The sequence below is a fragment of the Megalopta genalis genome, unplaced genomic scaffold, assembly GCF_051020955.1.
Source record: "Megalopta genalis isolate 19385.01 unplaced genomic scaffold, iyMegGena1_principal scaffold0023, whole genome shotgun sequence".
NCBI classification, from domain to species: Eukaryota; Metazoa; Arthropoda; class Insecta; order Hymenoptera; family Halictidae; genus Megalopta; species Megalopta genalis.
Genome location: NW_027476093.1, coordinates 3,364,776 through 3,383,639, shown reverse-complemented (window position 1 = coordinate 3,383,639; position 18,864 = coordinate 3,364,776).

Below are 18,864 nucleotides of genomic sequence, written 5' to 3'. Positions count from 1 at the left end.
TGTTGTTTGTTGTTTGTTGTTTGTTGTTTGTTGTTTGTTGTTTGTTGTTTGTTGTTTGTTGTTTGTTGTTTGTTGTTTGTTGTTTGTTGTTTGTTGTTTGTTGTTTGTTGTTTGTTGTTTGTTGTTTGTTGTTTGTTGTTTGTTGTTTGTTGTTTGTTGTTTGTTGTTTGTTGTTTGTTGTTTGTTGTTTGTTGTTTGTTGTTTGTTGTTTGTTGTTTGTTGTTTGTTGTTTGTTGTTTGTTGTTTGTTGTTTGTTGTTTGTTGTTTGTTGTTTGTTGTTTGTTGTTTGTTGTTTGTTGTTTGTTGTTTGTTGTTTGTTGTTTGTTGTTTGTTGTTTGTTGTTTGTTGTTTGTTGTTTGTTGTTTGTTGTTTGTTGTTTGTTGTTTGTTGTTTGTTGTTTGTTGTTTGTTGTTTGTTGTTTGTTGTTTGTTGTTTGTTGTTTGTTGTTTGTTGTTTGTTGTTTGTTGTTTGTTGTTTGTTGTTTGTTGTTTGTTGTTTGTTGTTTGTTGTTTGTTGTTTGTTGTTTGTTGTTTGTTGTTTGTTGTTTGTTGTTTGTTGTTTGTTGTTTGTTGTTTGTTGTTTGTTGTTTGTTGTTTGTTGTTTGTTGTTTGTTGTTTGTTGTTTGTTGTTTGTTGTTTGTTGTTTGTTGTTTGTTGTTTGTTGTTTGTTGTTTGTTGTTTGTTGTTTGTTGTTTGTTGTTTGTTGTTTGTTGTTTGTTGTTTGTTGTTTGTTGTTTGTTGTTTGTTGTTTGTTGTTTGTTGTTTGTTGTTTGTTGTTTGTTGTTTGTTGTTTGTTGTTTGTTGTTTGTTGTTTGTTGTTTGTTGTTTGTTGTTTGTTGTTTGTTGTTTGTTGTTTGTTGTTTGTTGTTTGTTGTTTGTTGTTTGTTGTTTGTTGTTTGTTGTTTGTTGTTTGTTGTTTGTTGTTTGTTGTTTGTTGTTTGTTGTTTGTTGTTTGTTGTTTGTTGTTTGTTGTTTGTTGTTTGTTGTTTGTTGTTTGTTGTTTGTTGTTTGTTGTTTGTTGTTTGTTGTTTGTTGTTTGTTGTTTGTTGTTTGTTGTTTGTTGTTTGTTGTTTGTTGTTTGTTGTTTGTTGTTTGTTGTTTGTTGTTTGTTGTTTGTTGTTTGTTGTTTGTTGTTTGTTGTTTGTTGTTTGTTGTTTGTTGTTTGTTGTTTGTTGTTTGTTGTTTGTTGTTTGTTGTTTGTTGTTTGTTGTTTGTTGTTTGTTGTTTGTTGTTTGTTGTTTGTTGTTTGTTGTTTGTTGTTTGTTGTTTGTTGTTTGTTGTTTGTTGTTTGTTGTTTGTTGTTTGTTGTTTGTTGTTTGTTGTTTGTTGTTTGTTGTTTGTTGTTTGTTGTTTGTTGTTTGTTGTTTGTTGTTTGTTGTTTGTTGTTTGTTGTTTGTTGTTTGTTGTTTGTTGTTTGTTGTTTGTTGTTTGTTGTTTGTTGTTTGTTGTTTGTTGTTTGTTGTTTGTTGTTTGTTGTTTGTTGTTTGTTGTTTGTTGTTTGTTGTTTGTTGTTTGTTGTTTGTTGTTTGTTGTTTGTTGTTTGTTGTTTGTTGTTTGTTGTTTGTTGTTTGTTGTTTGTTGTTTGTTGTTTGTTGTTTGTTGTTTGTTGTTTGTTGTTTGTTGTTTGTTGTTTGTTGTTTGTTGTTTGTTGTTTGTTGTTTGTTGTTTGTTGTTTGTTGTTTGTTGTTTGTTGTTTGTTGTTTGTTGTTTGTTGTTTGTTGTTTGTTGTTTGTTGTTTGTTGTTTGTTGTTTGTTGTTTGTTGTTTGTTGTTTGTTGTTTGTTGTTTGTTGTTTGTTGTTTGTTGTTTGTTGTTTGTTGTTTGTTGTTTGTTGTTTGTTGTTTGTTGTTTGTTGTTTGTTGTTTGTTGTTTGTTGTTTGTTGTTTGTTGTTTGTTGTTTGTTGTTTGTTGTTTGTTGTTTGTTGTTTGTTGTTTGTTGTTTGTTGTTTGTTGTTTGTTGTTTGTTGTTTGTTGTTTGTTCTTCGTTGTTTGTTGCTTGTTCTTCGTTGTTTGTTGCTTGATCTTCGTTGTTTGTTGCTTGTTCTTCGTTGTTTGTTGCTTGTTCTTCGTTGTTTGTTGCTTGTTCTTCGTTGTTTGTTGCTTGTTCTTCGTTGTTTGTTGCTTGTTCTTCGTTGTTTGTTGCTTGTTCTTCGATGTTTGTTGCTTGTTCTTCGTTGTTTGTTGCTTGTTCTTCGTTGTTTGTTGCTTGTTCTTCGTTGTTTGTTGTTTGTTCTTCGTTGCTTGTTGCTTGTTGCTTGTTGCTTGTTGTTTGTTGTTTGTTCTTCGTTGTTTGTTGTTTGTTCTTCGTTGTTTGTTGTTTGTTCTTCGTTGTTTGTTGTTTGTTCTTCGTTGTTTGTTGTTTGTTCTTCGTTGTTTGTTGTCTGTTCTTCGTTGTTTGTTGTTTGTTCTTCGTTGTTTGTTGTTTGTTCTTCGTTGTTTGTTGTTTGTTGTTTGTTGTTTGTTCTTCGTTGTTTGTTGTTTGTTGTTTTTTCTTCGTTGTTTCTTGTTTGTTGTTTGTTCTTCGTTGTTTGTTCTTCGTTGTTTGTTCTTCGTTGTTCGTTCTTCGTTGTTTGTTCTTCGTTGTTTGTTCTTCGTTGTTTGTTCTTCGTTGTTTGTTCTTCGTTGTTTGTTCTTCGTTGTTTGTTCTTCGTTGTTTGTTCTTCGTTGTTTGTTCTTCGTTGTTTGTTCTTCGTTGTTTGTTCTTCGTTGTTCGTTCTTCGTTGTTCGTTCTTCGTTGTTCGTTGTTCGTTGTTCGTTGTTCGTTTGTTCGTTGTTCGTTTGTTCGTTGTTCGTTTGTTCGTTGTTCGTTGTTCGTTGTTCGTTGTTCGTTGTTCGTTGTTCGTTGTTCGTTGTTCGTTGTTCGTTGTTCGTTGTTCGTTGTTCGTTGTTCGTTGTTCGTTGTTCGTTGTTCGTTGTTCGTTGTTCGTTGTTCGTTGTTCGTTGTTCGTTGTTCGTTGTTCGTTGTTCGTTGTTCGTTGTTCGTTGTTCGTTGTTCGTTGCTTGTTGCTTGTTGTTCGTTGCTTGTTGCTTGTTGCTTGTTGCTTGTTGTTTGTTGTTTGTTCTTCGTTGTTTGTTGTTTGTTGTTTGTTGTTTGTTGTTTGTTGTTTGTTGTTTGTTGTTTGTTGTTTGTTGTTTGTTGTTTGTTGTTTGTTGTTTGTTGTTTGTTGTTTGTTGTTTGTTGTTTGTTGTTTGTTGTTTGTTGTTTGTTGTTTGTTGTTTGTTGTTTGTTGTTTGTTGTTTGTTGTTTGTTGTTTGTTGTTTGTTGTTTGTTGTTTGTTGTTTGTTGTTTGTTGTTTGTTGTTTGTTGTTTGTTGTTTGTTGTTTGTTGTTTGTTGTTTGTTGTTTGTTGTTTGTTGTTTGTTGTTTGTTGTTTGTTGTTTGTTGTTTGTTGTTTGTTGTTTGTTGTTTGTTGTTTGTTGTTTGTTGTTTGTTGTTTGTTGTTTGTTGTTTGTTGTTTGTTGTTTGTTGTTTGTTGTTTGTTGTTTGTTGTTTGTTGTTTGTTGTTTGTTGTTTGTTGTTTGTTGTTTGTTGTTTGTTGTTTGTTGTTTGTTGTTTGTTGTTTGTTGTTTGTTGTTTGTTGTTTGTTGTTTGTTGTTTGTTGTTTGTTGTTTGTTGTTTGTTGTTTGTTGTTTGTTGTTTGTTGTTTGTTGTTTGTTGTTTGTTGTTTGTTGTTTGTTGTTTGTTGTTTGTTGTTTGTTGTTTGTTGTTTGTTGTTTGTTGTTTGTTGTTTGTTGTTTGTTGTTTGTTGTTTGTTGTTTGTTGTTTGTTGTTTGTTGTTTGTTGTTTGTTGTTTGTTGTTTGTTGTTTGTTGTTTGTTGTTTGTTGTTTGTTCTTCGTTGTTTGTTCTTCGTTGTTTGTTGTTTGTTGTTTGTTGTTTGTTGTTTGTTGTTTGTTGTTTGTTGTTTGTTCTTCGTTGTTTGTTCTTCGTTGTTTGTTGTTTGTTGTTTGTTGTTTGTTGTTTGTTGTTGGTTGTTCGTTGTTCGTTGTTCGTTGTTGGTTGTTCGTTGTTCGTTGTTCGTGGTTAGTTGTTCGTTGTTCGTTGTTCGTTGTTCGTTGTTCGTTGTTTGTTGTTCGTTGTTGGTTGTTCGTTGTTCGTTGTTCGTTGTTCGTTGTTCGTTGTTCGTTGTTCGTTGTTCGTTGTTCGTTGTTCGTTGTTTGTTGCTTGTTGCTTGTTGCTTGTTGCTTGTTGCTTGTTGCTTGTTGCTTGTTGCTTGTTGCTTGTTGCTTGTTGCTTGTTGCTTGTTGCTTGTTGCTTGTTGTTTGTTGCTTGTTGCTTGTTGTTTGTTGCTTGTTGCTTGTTGCTTGTTGCTTGTTGCTTGTTGCTTGTTGCTTGTTGCTTGTTGCTTGTTGTTCGTTGTTCGTTGTTCGTTGTTCGTTGTTCGTTGCTTGTTGCTTGTTGCTTGTGGTTCGTTGTTCGTTGTTTGTTGTTCGTTGTTCGTTGTTCGATGTTCGTTGTTCGTTGTTCGTTGTTCGTTGTTCGTTGTTCGTTGTTCGTTGTTCGTTGTTCGTTGTTCGTTGTTCGTTGTTCGTTGTTCGTTGTTCGTTTGTTCGTTGTTCGTTTGTTCGTTGTTCGTTTGTTCGTTGTTCGTTGTTCGTTGTTCGTTGTTCGTTGTTCGTTGTTCGATGTTCGTTGTTCGTTGTTCGTTGTTCGTTGTTCGTTGTTCGTTGTTCGTTGTTCGTTGTTCGTTGTTCGTTGTTCGTTGTTCGTTGTTCGTTGTTCGTTGTTCGTTGTTCGTTGTTCGTTGTTCGTTGTTCGTTGTTCGTTGTTCGTTGTTCGTTGTTCGTTGTTCGTTGTTCGTTGTTCGTTGTTCGTTGTTCGTTGTTCGTTGCTTGTTGCTTGTTGTTCGTTGCTTGTTGCTTGTTGCTTGTTGCTTGTTGCTTGTTGTTTGTTCTTCGTTGTTTGTTGTTTGTTGTTTGTTGTTTGTTGTTTGTTGTTTGTTGTTTGTTGTTTGTTGTTTGTTGTTTGTTGTTTGTTGTTTGTTGTTTGTTGTTTGTTGTTTGTTGTTTGTTGTTTGTTGTTTGTTGTTTGTTGTTTGTTGTTTGTTGTTTGTTGTTTGTTGTTTGTTGTTTGTTGTTTGTTGTTTGTTGTTTGTTGTTTGTTGTTTGTTGTTTGTTGTTTGTTGTTTGTTGTTTGTTGTTTGTTGTTTGTTGTTTGTTGTTTGTTGTTTGTTGTTTGTTGTTTGTTGTTTGTTGTTTGTTGTTTGTTGTTTGTTGTTTGTTGTTTGTTGTTTGTTGTTTGTTGTTTGTTGTTTGTTGTTTGTTGTTTGTTGTTTGTTGTTTGTTGTTTGTTGTTTGTTGTTTGTTGTTTGTTGTTTGTTGTTTGTTGTTTGTTGTTTGTTGTTTGTTGTTTGTTGTTTGTTGTTTGTTGTTTGTTGTTTGTTGTTTGTTGTTTGTTGTTTGTTGTTTGTTGTTTGTTGTTTGTTGTTTGTTGTTTGTTGTTTGTTGTTTGTTGTTTGTTGTTTGTTGTTTGTTGTTTGTTGTTTGTTGTTTGTTGTTTGTTGTTTGTTGTTTGTTGTTTGTTGTTTGTTGTTTGTTGTTTGTTGTTTGTTGTTTGTTGTTTGTTGTTTGTTGTTTGTTGTTTGTTGTTTGTTGTTTGTTGTTTGTTGTTTGTTGTTTGTTGTTTGTTGTTTGTTGTTTGTTGTTTGTTGTTTGTTGTTTGTTGTTTGTTGTTTGTTGTTTGTTGTTTGTTGTTTGTTGTTTGTTGTTTGTTGTTTGTTGTTTGTTGTTTGTTGTTTGTTGTTTGTTGTTTGTTGTTTGTTGTTTGTTGTTTGTTGTTTGTTGTTTGTTGTTTGTTGTTTGTTGTTTGTTGTTTGTTGTTTGTTGTTTGTTGTTTGTTGTTTGTTGTTTGTTGTTTGTTGTTTGTTGTTTGTTGTTTGTTGTTTGTTGTTTGTTGTTTGTTGTTTGTTGTTTGTTGTTTGTTGTTTGTTGTTTGTTGTTTGTTGTTTGTTGTTTGTTGTTTGTTGTTTGTTGTTTGTTGTTTGTTGTTTGTTGTTTGTTGTTTGTTGTTTGTTGTTTGTTGTTTGTTGTTTGTTGTTTGTTGTTTGTTGTTTGTTGTTTGTTGTTTGTTGTTTGTTGTTTGTTGTTTGTTGTTTGTTGTTTGTTGTTTGTTGTTTGTTGTTTGTTGTTTGTTGTTTGTTGTTTGTTGTTTGTTGTTTGTTGTTTGTTGTTTGTTGTTTGTTGTTTGTTGTTTGTTGTTTGTTGTTTGTTGTTTGTTGTTTGTTGTTTGTTGTTTGTTGTTTGTTGTTTGTTGTTTGTTGTTTGTTGTTTGTTGTTTGTTGTTTGTTGTTTGTTGTTTGTTGTTTGTTGTTTGTTGTTTGTTGTTTGTTGTTTGTTGTTTGTTGTTTGTTGTTTGTTGTTTGTTGTTTGTTGTTTGTTGTTTGTTGTTTGTTGTTTGTTGTTTGTTGTTTGTTGTTTGTTGTTTGTTGTTTGTTGTTTGTTGTTTGTTGTTTGTTGTTTGTTGTTTGTTGTTTGTTGTTTGTTGTTTGTTGTTTGTTGTTTGTTGTTTGTTGTTTGTTGTTTGTTGTTTGTTGTTTGTTGTTTGTTGTTTGTTGTTTGTTGTTTGTTGTTTGTTGTTTGTTGTTTGTTGTTTGTTGTTTGTTGTTTGTTGTTTGTTGTTTGTTGTTTGTTGTTTGTTGTTTGTTGTTTGTTGTTTGTTGTTTGTTGTTTGTTGTTTGTTGTTTGTTGTTTGTTGTTTGTTGTTTGTTGTTTGTTGTTTGTTGTTTGTTGTTTGTTGTTTGTTGTTTGTTGTTTGTTGTTTGTTGTTTGTTGTTTGTTGTTTGTTGTTTGTTGTTTGTTGTTTGTTGTTTGTTGTTTGTTGTTTGTTGTTTGTTGTTTGTTGTTTGTTGTTTGTTGTTTGTTGTTTGTTGTTTGTTGTTTGTTGTTTGTTGTTTGTTGTTTGTTGTTTGTTGTTTGTTGTTTGTTGTTTGTTGTTTGTTGTTTGTTGTTTGTTGTTTGTTGTTTGTTGTTTGTTGTTTGTTGTTTGTTGTTTGTTGTTTGTTGTTCGTTGTTTGTTGTTCGTTGTTCGTTGTTCGTTGTTCGTTGTTCGTTGTTCGTTGTTCGTTGTTCGTTGCTCGTTGCTTGTTGCTAGTTGCTTGTTGCTTGTTGCTTGTTGCTAGTTGCTTGTTGCTTGTTGCTTGTTGCTTGTTGCTTGTTGCTTGTTGCTTGTTGCTTGTTGCTTGTTGCTTGTTGCTTGTTGCTTGTTGCTTGTTGTTTGTTGCTTGTTGCTTGTTGTTTGTTGTTTGTTGTTTGTTGTTTGTTGTTTGTTGTTTGTTGTTTGTTGTTTGTTGTTTGTTGTTTGTTGTTTGTTGTTTGTTGTTTGTTGTTTGTTGTTTGTTGTTCGTTGTTCGTTGTTTGTTGTTTGTTCTTCGTTGTTTGTTGTTTGTTCTTCGTTGTTTGTTGTTTGTTGTTTGTTTTTCGTTGCTTGTTGTTTGTTGTTTGTTCTTCGTTGCTTGTTGCTTGTTGCTTGTTGCTTGTTGTTTGTTGTTTGTTCTTCGTTGTTTGTTGTTTGTTCTTCGTTGTTTGTTGTTTGTTCTTCGTTGTTTGTTGTTTGTTCTTCGTTGTTTGTTGTTTGTTCTTCGTTGTTTGTTGTCTGTTCTTCGTTGTTTGTTGTTTGTTCTTCGTTGTTTGTTGTTTGTTCTTCGTTGTTTGTTGTTTGTTGTTTGTTGTTTGTTCTTCGTTGTTTGTTGTTTTTTCTTCGTTGTTTCTTGTTTGTTGTTTGTTCTTCGTTGTTTGTTCTTCGTTGTTTGTTCTTCGTTGTTCGTTCTTCGTTGTTCGTTCTTCGTTGTTCGTTCTTCGTTGTTTGTTCTTCGTTGTTTGTTCTTCGTTGTTTGTTCTTCGTTGTTCGTTCTTCGTTGTTCGTTCTTCGTTGTTCGTTCTTCGTTGTTCGTTGTTCGTTGTTCGTTGTTCGTTTGTTCGTTGTTCGTTTGTTCGTTGTTCGTTGTTCGTTGTTCGTTGTTCGTTGTTCGTTGTTCGTTGTTCGTTGTTCGTTGTTCGTTGTTCGTTGTTCGTTGTTCGTTGTTCGTTGTTCGTTGTTCGTTGTTCGTTGTTCGTTGTTCGTTGTTCGTTGTTCGTTGTTCGTTGTTCGTTGTTCGTTGTTCGTTGTTCGTTGTTCGTTGTTCGTTGCTTGTTGCTTGTTGCTTGTTGCTTGTTGTTTGTTGTTTGTTCTTCGTTGTTTGTTGTTTGTTCTTCGTTGTTTGTTCTTCGTTGTTTGTTCTTCGTTGTTCGTTCTTCGTTGTTCGTTCTTCGTTGTTCGTTGTTCGTTGTTCGTTTGTTCGTTGTTCGTTTGTTCGTTGTTCGTTTGTTCGTTGTTCGTTGTTCGTTGTTCGTTGTTCGTTGTTCGTTGTTCGTTGTTCGTTGTTCGTTGTTCGTTGTTCGTTGTTCGTTGTTCGTTGTTCGTTGTTCGTTGTTCGTTGTTCGTTGTTCGTTGTTCGTTGTTCGTTGTTCGTTGTTCGTTGTTCGTTGTTCGTTGTTCGTTGTTCGTTGTTCGTTGTTCGTTGCTTGTTGCTTGTTGTTCGTTGCTCGTTGCTTGTTGCTTGTTGCTTGTTGTTTGTTGTTTGTTGTTTGTTGTTTGTTGTTTGTTGTTTGTTGTTTGTTGTTTGTTGTTTGTTGTTTGTTGTTTGTTGTTTGTTGTTTGTTGTTTGTTGTTTGTTGTTTGTTGTTTGTTGTTTGTTGTTTGTTGTTTGTTGTTTGTTGTTTGTTGTTTGTTGTTTGTTGTTTGTTGTTTGTTGTTTGTTGTTTGTTGTTTGTTGTTTGTTGTTTGTTGTTTGTTGTTTGTTGTTTGTTGTTTGTTGTTTGTTGTTTGTTGTTTGTTGTTTGTTGTTTGTTGTTTGTTGTTTGTTGTTTGTTGTTTGTTGTTTGTTGTTTGTTGTTTGTTGTTTGTTGTTTGTTGTTTGTTGTTTGTTGTTTGTTGTTTGTTGTTTGTTGTTTGTTGTTTGTTGTTTGTTGTTTGTTGTTTGTTGTTTGTTGTTTGTTGTTTGTTGTTTGTTGTTTGTTGTTTGTTGTTTGTTGTTTGTTGTTTGTTGTTTGTTGTTTGTTGTTTGTTGTTTGTTGTTTGTTGTTTGTTGTTTGTTGTTTGTTGTTTGTTGTTTGTTGTTTGTTGTTTGTTGTTTGTTGTTTGTTGTTTGTTGTTTGTTGTTTGTTGTTTGTTGTTTGTTGTTTGTTGTTTGTTGTTTGTTGTTTGTTGTTTGTTGTTTGTTGTTTGTTGTTTGTTGTTTGTTGTTTGTTGTTTGTTGTTTGTTGTTTGTTGTTTGTTGTTTGTTGTTTGTTGTTTGTTGTTTGTTGTTTGTTGTTTGTTGTTTGTTGTTTGTTGTTTGTTGTTTGTTGTTTGTTGTTTGTTGTTTGTTGTTTGTTGTTTGTTGTTTGTTGTTTGTTGTTTGTTGTTTGTTGTTTGTTGTTTGTTGTTTGTTGTTTGTTGTTTGTTGTTTGTTGTTTGTTGTTTGTTGTTTGTTGTTTGTTGTTTGTTGTTTGTTGTTTGTTGTTTGTTGTTTGTTGTTTGTTGTTTGTTGTTTGTTGTTTGTTGTTTGTTGTTTGTTGTTTGTTGTTTGTTGTTTGTTGTTTGTTGTTTGTTGTTTGTTGTTTGTTGTTTGTTGTTTGTTGTTTGTTGTTTGTTGTTTGTTGTTTGTTGTTTGTTGTTTGTTGTTTGTTGTTTGTTGTTTGTTGTTTGTTGTTTGTTGTTTGTTGTTTGTTGTTTGTTGTTTGTTGTTTGTTGTTTGTTGTTTGTTGTTTGTTGTTTGTTGTTTGTTGTTTGTTGTTTGTTGTTTGTTGTTTGTTGTTTGTTGTTTGTTGTTTGTTGTTTGTTGTTTGTTGTTTGTTGTTTGTTGTTTGTTGTTTGTTGTTTGTTGTTTGTTGTTTGTTGTTTGTTGTTTGTTGTTTGTTGTTTGTTGTTTGTTGTTTGTTGTTTGTTGTTTGTTGTTTGTTGTTTGTTGTTTGTTGTTTGTTGTTTGTTGTTTGTTGTTTGTTGTTTGTTGTTTGTTGTTTGTTGTTTGTTGTTTGTTGTTTGTTGTTTGTTGTTTGTTGTTTGTTGTTTGTTGTTTGTTGTTTGTTGTTTGTTGTTTGTTGTTTGTTGTTTGTTGTTTGTTGTTTGTTGTTTGTTGTTTGTTGTTTGTTGTTTGTTGTTTGTTGTTTGTTGTTTGTTGTTTGTTGTTTGTTGTTTGTTGTTTGTTGTTTGTTGTTTGTTGTTTGTTGTTTGTTGTTTGTTGTTTGTTGTTTGTTGTTTGTTGTTTGTTGTTTGTTGTTTGTTGTTTGTTGTTTGTTGTTTGTTGTTTGTTGTTTGTTGTTTGTTGTTTGTTGTTTGTTGTTTGTTGTTTGTTGTTTGTTGTTTGTTGTTTGTTGTTTGTTGTTTGTTGTTTGTTGTTTGTTGTTTGTTGTTTGTTGTTTGTTGTTTGTTGTTTGTTGTTTGTTGTTTGTTGTTTGTTGTTTGTTGTTTGTTGTTTGTTGTTTGTTGTTTGTTGTTTGTTGTTTGTTGTTTGTTGTTTGTTGTTTGTTGTTTGTTGTTTGTTGTTTGTTGTTTGTTGTTTGTTGTTTGTTGTTTGTTGTTTGTTGTTTGTTGTTTGTTGTTTGTTGTTTGTTGTTTGTTGTTTGTTGTTTGTTGTTTGTTGTTTGTTGTTTGTTGTTTGTTGTTTGTTGTTTGTTGTTTGTTGTTTGTTGTTTGTTGTTTGTTGTTTGTTGTTTGTTGTTTGTTGTTTGTTGTTTGTTGTTTGTTGTTTGTTGTTTGTTGTTTGTTGTTTGTTGTTTGTTGTTTGTTGTTTGTTGTTTGTTGTTTGTTGTTTGTTGTTTGTTGTTTGTTGTTTGTTGTTTGTTGTTTGTTGTTTGTTGTTTGTTGTTTGTTGTTTGTTGTTTGTTGTTTGTTGTTTGTTGTTTGTTGTTTGTTGTTTGTTGTTCGTTGTTTGTTGTTCGTTGTTCGTTGTTCGTTGTTCGTTGTTCGTTGTTCGTTGTTCGTTGTTCGTTGTTTGTTGCTTGTTGCTTGTTGCTAGTTGCTTGTTGCTTGTTGCTTGTTGCTTGTTGCTTGTTGCTTGTTGCTTGTTGCTTGTTGCTTGTTGCTTGTTGCTTGTTGCTTGTTGCTTGTTGCTTGTTGCTTGTTGCTTGTTGCTTGTTGTTTGTTGCTTGTTGCTTGTTGTTTGTTGCTTGTTGCTTGTTGCTTGTTGCTTGTTGCTTGTTGCTTGTTGCTTGTTGCTTGTTGCTTGTTGTTCGTTGTTCGTTGTTCGTTGTTCGTTGTTCGTTGCTTGTTGCTTGTTGCTTGTGGTTCGTTGTTCGTTGTTCGTTGTTCGTTGTTCGTTGTTCGATGTTCGTTGTTCGTTGTTCGTTGTTCGTTGTTCGTTGTTCGTTGTTCGTTGTTCGTTGTTCGTTGTTCGTTGTTCGTTGTTCGTTGTTCGTTTGTTCGTTGTTCGTTTGTTCGTTGTTCGTTTGTTCGTTGTTCGTTGTTCGTTGTTCGTTGTTCGTTGTTCGATGTTCGTTGTTCGTTGTTCGTTGTTCGTTGTTCGTTGTTCGTTGTTCGTTGTTCGTTGTTCGTTGTTCGTTGTTCGTTGTTCGTTGTTCGTTGTTCGTTGTTCGTTGTTCGTTGTTCGTTGTTCGTTGTTCGTTGTTCGTTGTTCGTTGTTCGTTGTTCGTTGTTCGTTGTTCGTTGTTCGTTGTTCGTTGTTCGTTGTTCGTTGTTCGTTGTTCGTTGTTCGTTGTTCGTTGTTCGTTGTTCGTTGTTCGTTGTTCGTTGTTCGTTGTTCGTTGTTCGTTGTTCGTTGTTCGTTGTTCGTTGTTCGTTGTTCGTTGTTCGTGGTTCGTTGTTCGTTGTTTGTTGTTTGTTCTTCGTTGTTTGTTGTTTGTTCTTCGTTGTTTGTTGTTTGTTGTTTGTTTTTCGTTGCTTGTTGTTTGTTGTTTGTTCTTCGTTGCTTGTTGCTTGTTGCTTGTTGCTTGTTGTTTGTTGTTTGTTCTTCGTTGTTTGTTGTTTGTTCTTCGTTGTTTGTTGTTTGTTCTTCGTTGTTTGTTGTTTGTTCTTCGTTGTTTGTTGTTTGTTCTTCGTTGTTTGTTGTCTGTTCTTCGTTGTTTGTTGTTTGTTCTTCGTTGTTTGTTGTTTGTTGTTTGTTGTTTGTTCTTCGTTGTTTGTTGTTTGTTGTTTTTTCTTCGTTGTTTCTTGTTTGTTGTTTGTTCTTCGTTGTTTGTTCTTCGTTGTTTGTTCTTCGTTGTTCGTTCTTCGTTGTTCGTTCTTCGTTGTTTGTTCTTCGTTGTTTGTTCTTCGTTGTTTGTTCTTCGTTGTTCGTTCTTCGTTGTTCGTTCTTCGTTGTTCGTTCTTCGTTGTTCGTTGTTCGTTGTTCGTTGTTCGTTGTTCGTTTGTTCGTTGTTCGTTTGTTCGTTGTTCGTTGTTCGTTGTTCGTTGTTCGTTGTTCGTTGTTCGTTGTTCGTTGTTCGTTGTTCGTTGTTCGTTGTTCGTTGTTCGTTGTTCGTTGTTCGTTGTTCGTTGTTCGTTGTTCGTTGTTCGTTGTTCGTTGTTCGTTGTTCGTTGTTCGTTGTTCGTTGTTCGTTGTTCGTTGTTCGTTGTTCGTTGTTCGTTGCTTGTTGCTTGTTGCTTGTTGCTTGTTGTTTGTTCTTCGTTGTTTGTTGTTTGTTGTTTGTTGTTTGTTGTTTGTTGTTTGTTGTTTGTTGTTTGTTGTTTGTTGTTTGTTGTTTGTTGTTTGTTGTTTGTTGTTTGTTGTTTGTTGTTTGTTGTTTGTTGTTTGTTGTTTGTTGTTTGTTGTTTGTTGTTTGTTGTTTGTTGTTTGTTGTTTGTTGTTTGTTGTTTGTTGTTTGTTGTTTGTTGTTTGTTGTTTGTTGTTTGTTGTTTGTTGTTTGTTGTTTGTTGTTTGTTGTTTGTTGTTTGTTGTTTGTTGTTTGTTGTTTGTTGTTTGTTGTTTGTTGTTTGTTGTTTGTTGTTTGTTGTTTGTTGTTTGTTGTTTGTTGTTTGTTGTTTGTTGTTTGTTGTTTGTTGTTTGTTGTTTGTTGTTTGTTGTTTGTTGTTTGTTGTTTGTTGTTTGTTGTTTGTTGTTTGTTGTTTGTTGTTTGTTGTTTGTTGTTTGTTGTTTGTTGTTTGTTGTTTGTTGTTTGTTGTTTGTTGTTTGTTGTTTGTTGTTTGTTGTTTGTTGTTTGTTGTTTGTTGTTTGTTGTTTGTTGTTTGTTGTTTGTTGTTTGTTGTTTGTTGTTTGTTGTTTGTTGTTTGTTGTTTGTTGTTTGTTGTTTGTTGTTTGTTGTTTGTTGTTTGTTGTTTGTTGTTTGTTGTTTGTTGTTTGTTGTTTGTTGTTTGTTGTTTGTTGTTTGTTGTTTGTTGTTTGTTGTTTGTTCTTCGTTGTTTGTTGTTTGTTCTTCGTTGTTTGTTGTTTGTTCTTCGTTGTTTGTTGTTTGTTCTTCGTTGTTTGTTGCTTGTTCTTCGTTGTTTGTTGCTTGTTCTTCGTTGTTTGTTGCTTGTTCTTCGTTGTTTGTTGCTTGTTCTTCGTTGTTTGTTGCTTGATCTTCGTTGTTTGTTGCTTGTTCTTCGTTGTTTGTTGCTTGTTCTTCGTTGTTTGTTGCTTGTTCTTCGTTGTTTGTTGCTTGTTCTTCGTTGTTTGTTGCTTGTTCTTCGTTGTTTGTTGCTTGTTCTTCGATGTTTGTTGCTTGTTCTTCGTTGTTTGTTGCTTGTTCTTCGTTGTTTGTTGCTTGTTCTTCGTTGTTTGTTGTTTGTTCTTCGTTGCTTGTTGCTTGTTGCTTGTTGCTTGTTGTTTGTTGTTTGTTCTTCGTTGTTTGTTGTTTGTTCTTCGTTGTTTGTTGTTTGTTCTTCGTTGTTTGTTGTTTGTTCTTCGTTGTTTGTTGTTTGTTCTTCGTTGTTTGTTGTCTGTTCTTCGTTGTTTGTTGTTTGTTCTTCGTTGTTTGTTGTTTGTTCTTCGTTGTTTGTTGTTTGTTGTTTGTTGTTTGTTCTTCGTTGTTTGTTGTTTGTTGTTTTTTCTTCGTTGTTTCTTGTTTGTTGTTTGTTCTTCGTTGTTTGTTCTTCGTTGTTTGTTCTTCGTTGTTCGTTCTTCGTTGTTTGTTCTTCGTTGTTTGTTCTTCGTTGTTTGTTCTTCGTTGTTTGTTCTTCGTTGTTTGTTCTTCGTTGTTTGTTCTTCGTTGTTTGTTCTTCGTTGTTTGTTCTTCGTTGTTTGTTCTTCGTTGTTTGTTCTTCGTTGTTCGTTCTTCGTTGTTCGTTCTTCGTTGTTCGTTGTTCGTTGTTCGTTGTTCGTTTGTTCGTTGTTCGTTTGTTCGTTGTTCGTTTGTTCGTTGTTCGTTGTTCGTTGTTCGTTGTTCGTTGTTCGTTGTTCGTTGTTCGTTGTTCGTTGTTCGTTGTTCGTTGTTCGTTGTTCGTTGTTCGTTGTTCGTTGTTCGTTGTTCGTTGTTCGTTGTTCGTTGTTCGTTGTTCGTTGTTCGTTGTTCGTTGTTCGTTGTTCGTTGTTCGTTGCTTGTTGCTTGTTGTTCGTTGCTTGTTGCTTGTTGCTTGTTGCTTGTTGTTTGTTGTTTGTTCTTCGTTGTTTGTTGTTTGTTGTTTGTTGTTTGTTGTTTGTTGTTTGTTGTTTGTTGTTTGTTGTTTGTTGTTTGTTGTTTGTTGTTTGTTGTTTGTTGTTTGTTGTTTGTTGTTTGTTGTTTGTTGTTTGTTGTTTGTTGTTTGTTGTTTGTTGTTTGTTGTTTGTTGTTTGTTGTTTGTTGTTTGTTGTTTGTTGTTTGTTGTTTGTTGTTTGTTGTTTGTTGTTTGTTGTTTGTTGTTTGTTGTTTGTTGTTTGTTGTTTGTTGTTTGTTGTTTGTTGTTTGTTGTTTGTTGTTTGTTGTTTGTTGTTTGTTGTTTGTTGTTTGTTGTTTGTTGTTTGTTGTTTGTTGTTTGTTGTTTGTTGTTTGTTGTTTGTTGTTTGTTGTTTGTTGTTTGTTGTTTGTTGTTTGTTGTTTGTTGTTTGTTGTTTGTTGTTTGTTGTTTGTTGTTTGTTGTTTGTTGTTTGTTGTTTGTTGTTTGTTGTTTGTTGTTTGTTGTTTGTTGTTTGTTGTTTGTTGTTTGTTGTTTGTTGTTTGTTGTTTGTTGTTTGTTGTTTGTTGTTTGTTGTTTGTTGTTTGTTGTTTGTTGTTTGTTGTTTGTTGTTTGTTGTTTGTTGTTTGTTGTTTGTTCTTCGTTGTTTGTTCTTCGTTGTTTGTTGTTTGTTGTTTGTTGTTTGTTGTTTGTTGTTTGTTCTTCGTTGTTTGTTCTTCGTTGTTTGTTGTTTGTTGTTTGTTGTTTGTTGTTTGTTGTTGGTTGTTCGTTGTTCGTTGTTCGTTGTTGGTTGTTCGTTGTTCGTTGTTCGTGGTTAGTTGTTCGTTGTTCGTTGTTCGTTGTTCGTTGTTCGTTGTTTGTTGTTCGTTGTTGGTTGTTCGTTGTTCGTTGTTCGTTGTTCGTTGTTCGTTGTTCGTTGTTCGTTGTTCGTTGTTCGTTGTTCGTTGTTTGTTGCTTGTTGCTTGTTGCTTGTTGCTTGTTGCTTGTTGCTTGTTGCTTGTTGCTTGTTGCTTGTTGCTTGTTGCTTGTTGCTTGTTGCTTGTTGCTTGTTGTTTGTTGCTTGTTGCTTGTTGTTTGTTGCTTGTTGCTTGTTGCTTGTTGCTTGTTGCTTGTTGCTTGTTGCTTGTTGCTTGTTGCTTGTTGCTTGTTGTTCGTTGTTCGTTGTTCGTTGTTCGTTGCTTGTTGCTTGTTGCTTGTGGTTCGTTGTTCGTTGTTTGTTGTTCGTTGTTCGTTGTTCGATGTTCGTTGTTCGTTGTTCGTTGTTCGTTGTTCGTTGTTCGTTGTTCGTTGTTCGTTGTTCGTTGTTCGTTGTTCGTTGTTCGTTGTTCGTTGTTCGTTTGTTCGTTGTTCGTTTGTTCGTTGTTCGTTTGTTCGTTGTTCGTTGTTCGTTGTTCGTTGTTCGTTGTTCGTTGTTCGATGTTCGTTGTTCGTTGTTCGTTGTTCGTTGTTCGTTGTTCGTTGTTCGTTGTTCGTTGTTCGTTGTTCGTTGTTCGTTGTTCGTTGTTCGTTGTTCGTTGTTCGTTGTTCGTTGTTCGTTGTTCGTTGTTCGTTGTTCGTTGTTCGTTGTTCGTTGTTCGTTGTTCGTTGTTCGTTGTTCGTTGTTCGTTGCTTGTTGCTTGTTGTTCGTTGCTTGTTGCTTGTTGCTTGTTGCTTGTTGCTTGTTGTTTGTTCTTCGTTGTTTGTTGTTTGTTGTTTGTTGTTTGTTGTTTGTTGTTTGTTGTTTGTTGTTTGTTGTTTGTTGTTTGTTGTTTGTTGTTTGTTGTTTGTTGTTTGTTGTTTGTTGTTTGTTGTTTGTTGTTTGTTGTTTGTTGTTTGTTGTTTGTTGTTTGTTGTTTGTTGTTTGTTGTTTGTTGTTTGTTGTTTGTTGTTTGTTGTTTGTTGTTTGTTGTTTGTTGTTTGTTGTTTGTTGTTTGTTGTTTGTTGTTTGTTGTTTGTTGTTTGTTGTTTGTTGTTTGTTGTTTGTTGTTTGTTGTTTGTTGTTTGTTGTTTGTTGTTTGTTGTTTGTTGTTTGTTGTTTGTTGTTTGTTGTTTGTTGTTTGTTGTTTGTTGTTTGTTGTTTGTTGTTTGTTGTTTGTTGTTTGTTGTTTGTTGTTTGTTGTTTGTTGTTTGTTGTTTGTTGTTTGTTGTTTGTTGTTTGTTGTTTGTTGTTTGTTGTTTGTTGTTTGTTGTTTGTTGTTTGTTGTTTGTTGTTTGTTGTTTGTTGTTTGTTGTTTGTTGTTTGTTGTTTGTTGTTTGTTGTTTGTTGTTTGTTGTTTGTTGTTTGTTGTTTGTTGTTTGTTGTTTGTTGTTTGTTGTTTGTTGTTTGTTGTTTGTTGTTTGTTGTTTGTTGTTTGTTGTTTGTTGTTTGTTGTTTGTTGTTTGTTGTTTGTTGTTTGTTGTTTGTTGTTTGTTGTTTGTTGTTTGTTGTTTGTTGTTTGTTGTTTGTTGTTTGTTGTTTGTTGTTTGTTGTTTGTTGTTTGTTGTTTGTTGTTTGTTGTTTGTTGTTTGTTGTTTGTTGTTTGTTGTTTGTTGTTTGTTGTTTGTTGTTTGTTGTTTGTTGTTTGTTGTTTGTTGTTTGTTGTTTGTTGTTTGTTGTTTGTTGTTTGTTGTTTGTTGTTTGTTGTTTGTTGTTTGTTGTTTGTTGTTTGTTGTTTGTTGTTTGTTGTTTGTTGTTTGTTGTTTGTTGTTTGTTGTTTGTTGTTTGTTGTTTGTTGTTTGTTGTTTGTTGTTTGTTGTTTGTTGTTTGTTGTTTGTTGTTTGTTGTTTGTTGTTTGTTGTTTGTTGTTTGTTGTTTGTTGTTTGTTGTTTGTTGTTTGTTGTTTGTTGTTTGTTGTTTGTTGTTTGTTGTTTGTTGTTTGTTGTTTGTTGTTTGTTGTTTGTTGTTTGTTGTTTGTTGTTTGTTGTTTGTTGTTTGTTGTTTGTTGTTTGTTGTTTGTTGTTTGTTGTTTGTTGTTTGTTGTTTGTTGTTTGTTGTTTGTTGTTTGTTGTTTGTTGTTTGTTGTTTGTTGTTTGTTGTTTGTTGTTTGTTGTTTGTTGTTTGTTGTTTGTTGTTTGTTGTTTGTTGTTTGTTGTTTGTTGTTTGTTGTTTGTTGTTTGTTGTTTGTTGTTTGTTGTTTGTTGTTTGTTGTTTGTTGTTTGTTGTTTGTTGTTTGTTGTTTGTTGTTTGTTGTTTGTTGTTTGTTGTTTGTTGTTTGTTGTTTGTTGTTTGTTGTTTGTTGTTTGTTGTTTGTTGTTTGTTGTTTGTTGTTTGTTGTTTGTTGTTTGTTGTTTGTTGTTTGTTGTTTGTTGTTTGTTGTTTGTTGTTTGTTGTTTGTTGTTTGTTGTTTGTTGTTTGTTGTTTGTTGTTTGTTGTTTGTTGTTTGTTGTTTGTTGTTTGTTGTTTGTTGTTTGTTGTTTGTTGTTTGTTGTTTGTTGTTTGTTGTTTGTTGTTTGTTGTTTGTTGTTTGTTGTTTGTTGTTTGTTGTTTGTTGTTTGTTGTTTGTTGTTTGTTGTTTGTTGTTTGTTGTTTGTTGTTTGTTGTTTGTTGTTTGTTGTTTGTTGTTTGTTGTTTGTTGTTTGTTGTTTGTTGTTTGTTGTTTGTTGTTTGTTGTTTGTTGTTTGTTGTTTGTTGTTTGTTGTTTGTTGTTTGTTGTTTGTTGTTTGTTGTTTGTTGTTTGTTGTTTGTTGTTTGTTGTTTGTTGTTTGTTGTTTGTTGTTTGTTGTTTGTTGTTTGTTGTTTGTTGTTTGTTGTTTGTTGTTTGTTGTTTGTTGTTTGTTGTTTGTTGTTTGTTGTTTGTTGTTTGTTGTTTGTTGTTTGTTGTTTGTTGTTTGTTGTTTGTTGTTTGTTGTTTGTTGTTTGTTGTTTGTTGTTTGTTGTTTGTTGTTTGTTGTTTGTTGTTTGTTGTTTGTTGTTTGTTGTTTGTTGTTTGTTGTTTGTTGTTTGTTGTTTGTTGTTTGTTGTTTGTTGTTTGTTGTTTGTTGTTTGTTGTTTGTTGTTTGTTGTTTGTTGTTTGTTGTTTGTTGTTTGTTGTTTGTTGTTTGTTGTTTGTTGTTTGTTGTTTGTTGTTTGTTGTTTGTTGTTTGTTGTTTGTTGTTTGTTGTTTGTTGTTTGTTGTTTGTTCTTCGTTGTTTGTTGCTTGTTCTTCGTTGTTTGTTGCTTGATCTTCGTTGTTTGTTGCTTGTTCTTCGTTGTTTGTTGCTTGTTCTTCGTTGTTTGTTGCTTGTTCTTCGTTGTTTGTTGCTTGTTCTTCGTTGTTTGTTGCTTGTTCTTCGTTGTTTGTTGCTTGTTCTTCGATGTTTGTTGCTTGTTCTTCGATGTTTGTTGCTTGTTCTTCGTTGTTTGTTGCTTGTTCTTCGTTGTTTGTTGCTTGTTCTTCGTTGTTTGTTGTTTGTTCTTCGTTGCTTGTTGCTTGTTGCTTGTTGCTTGTTG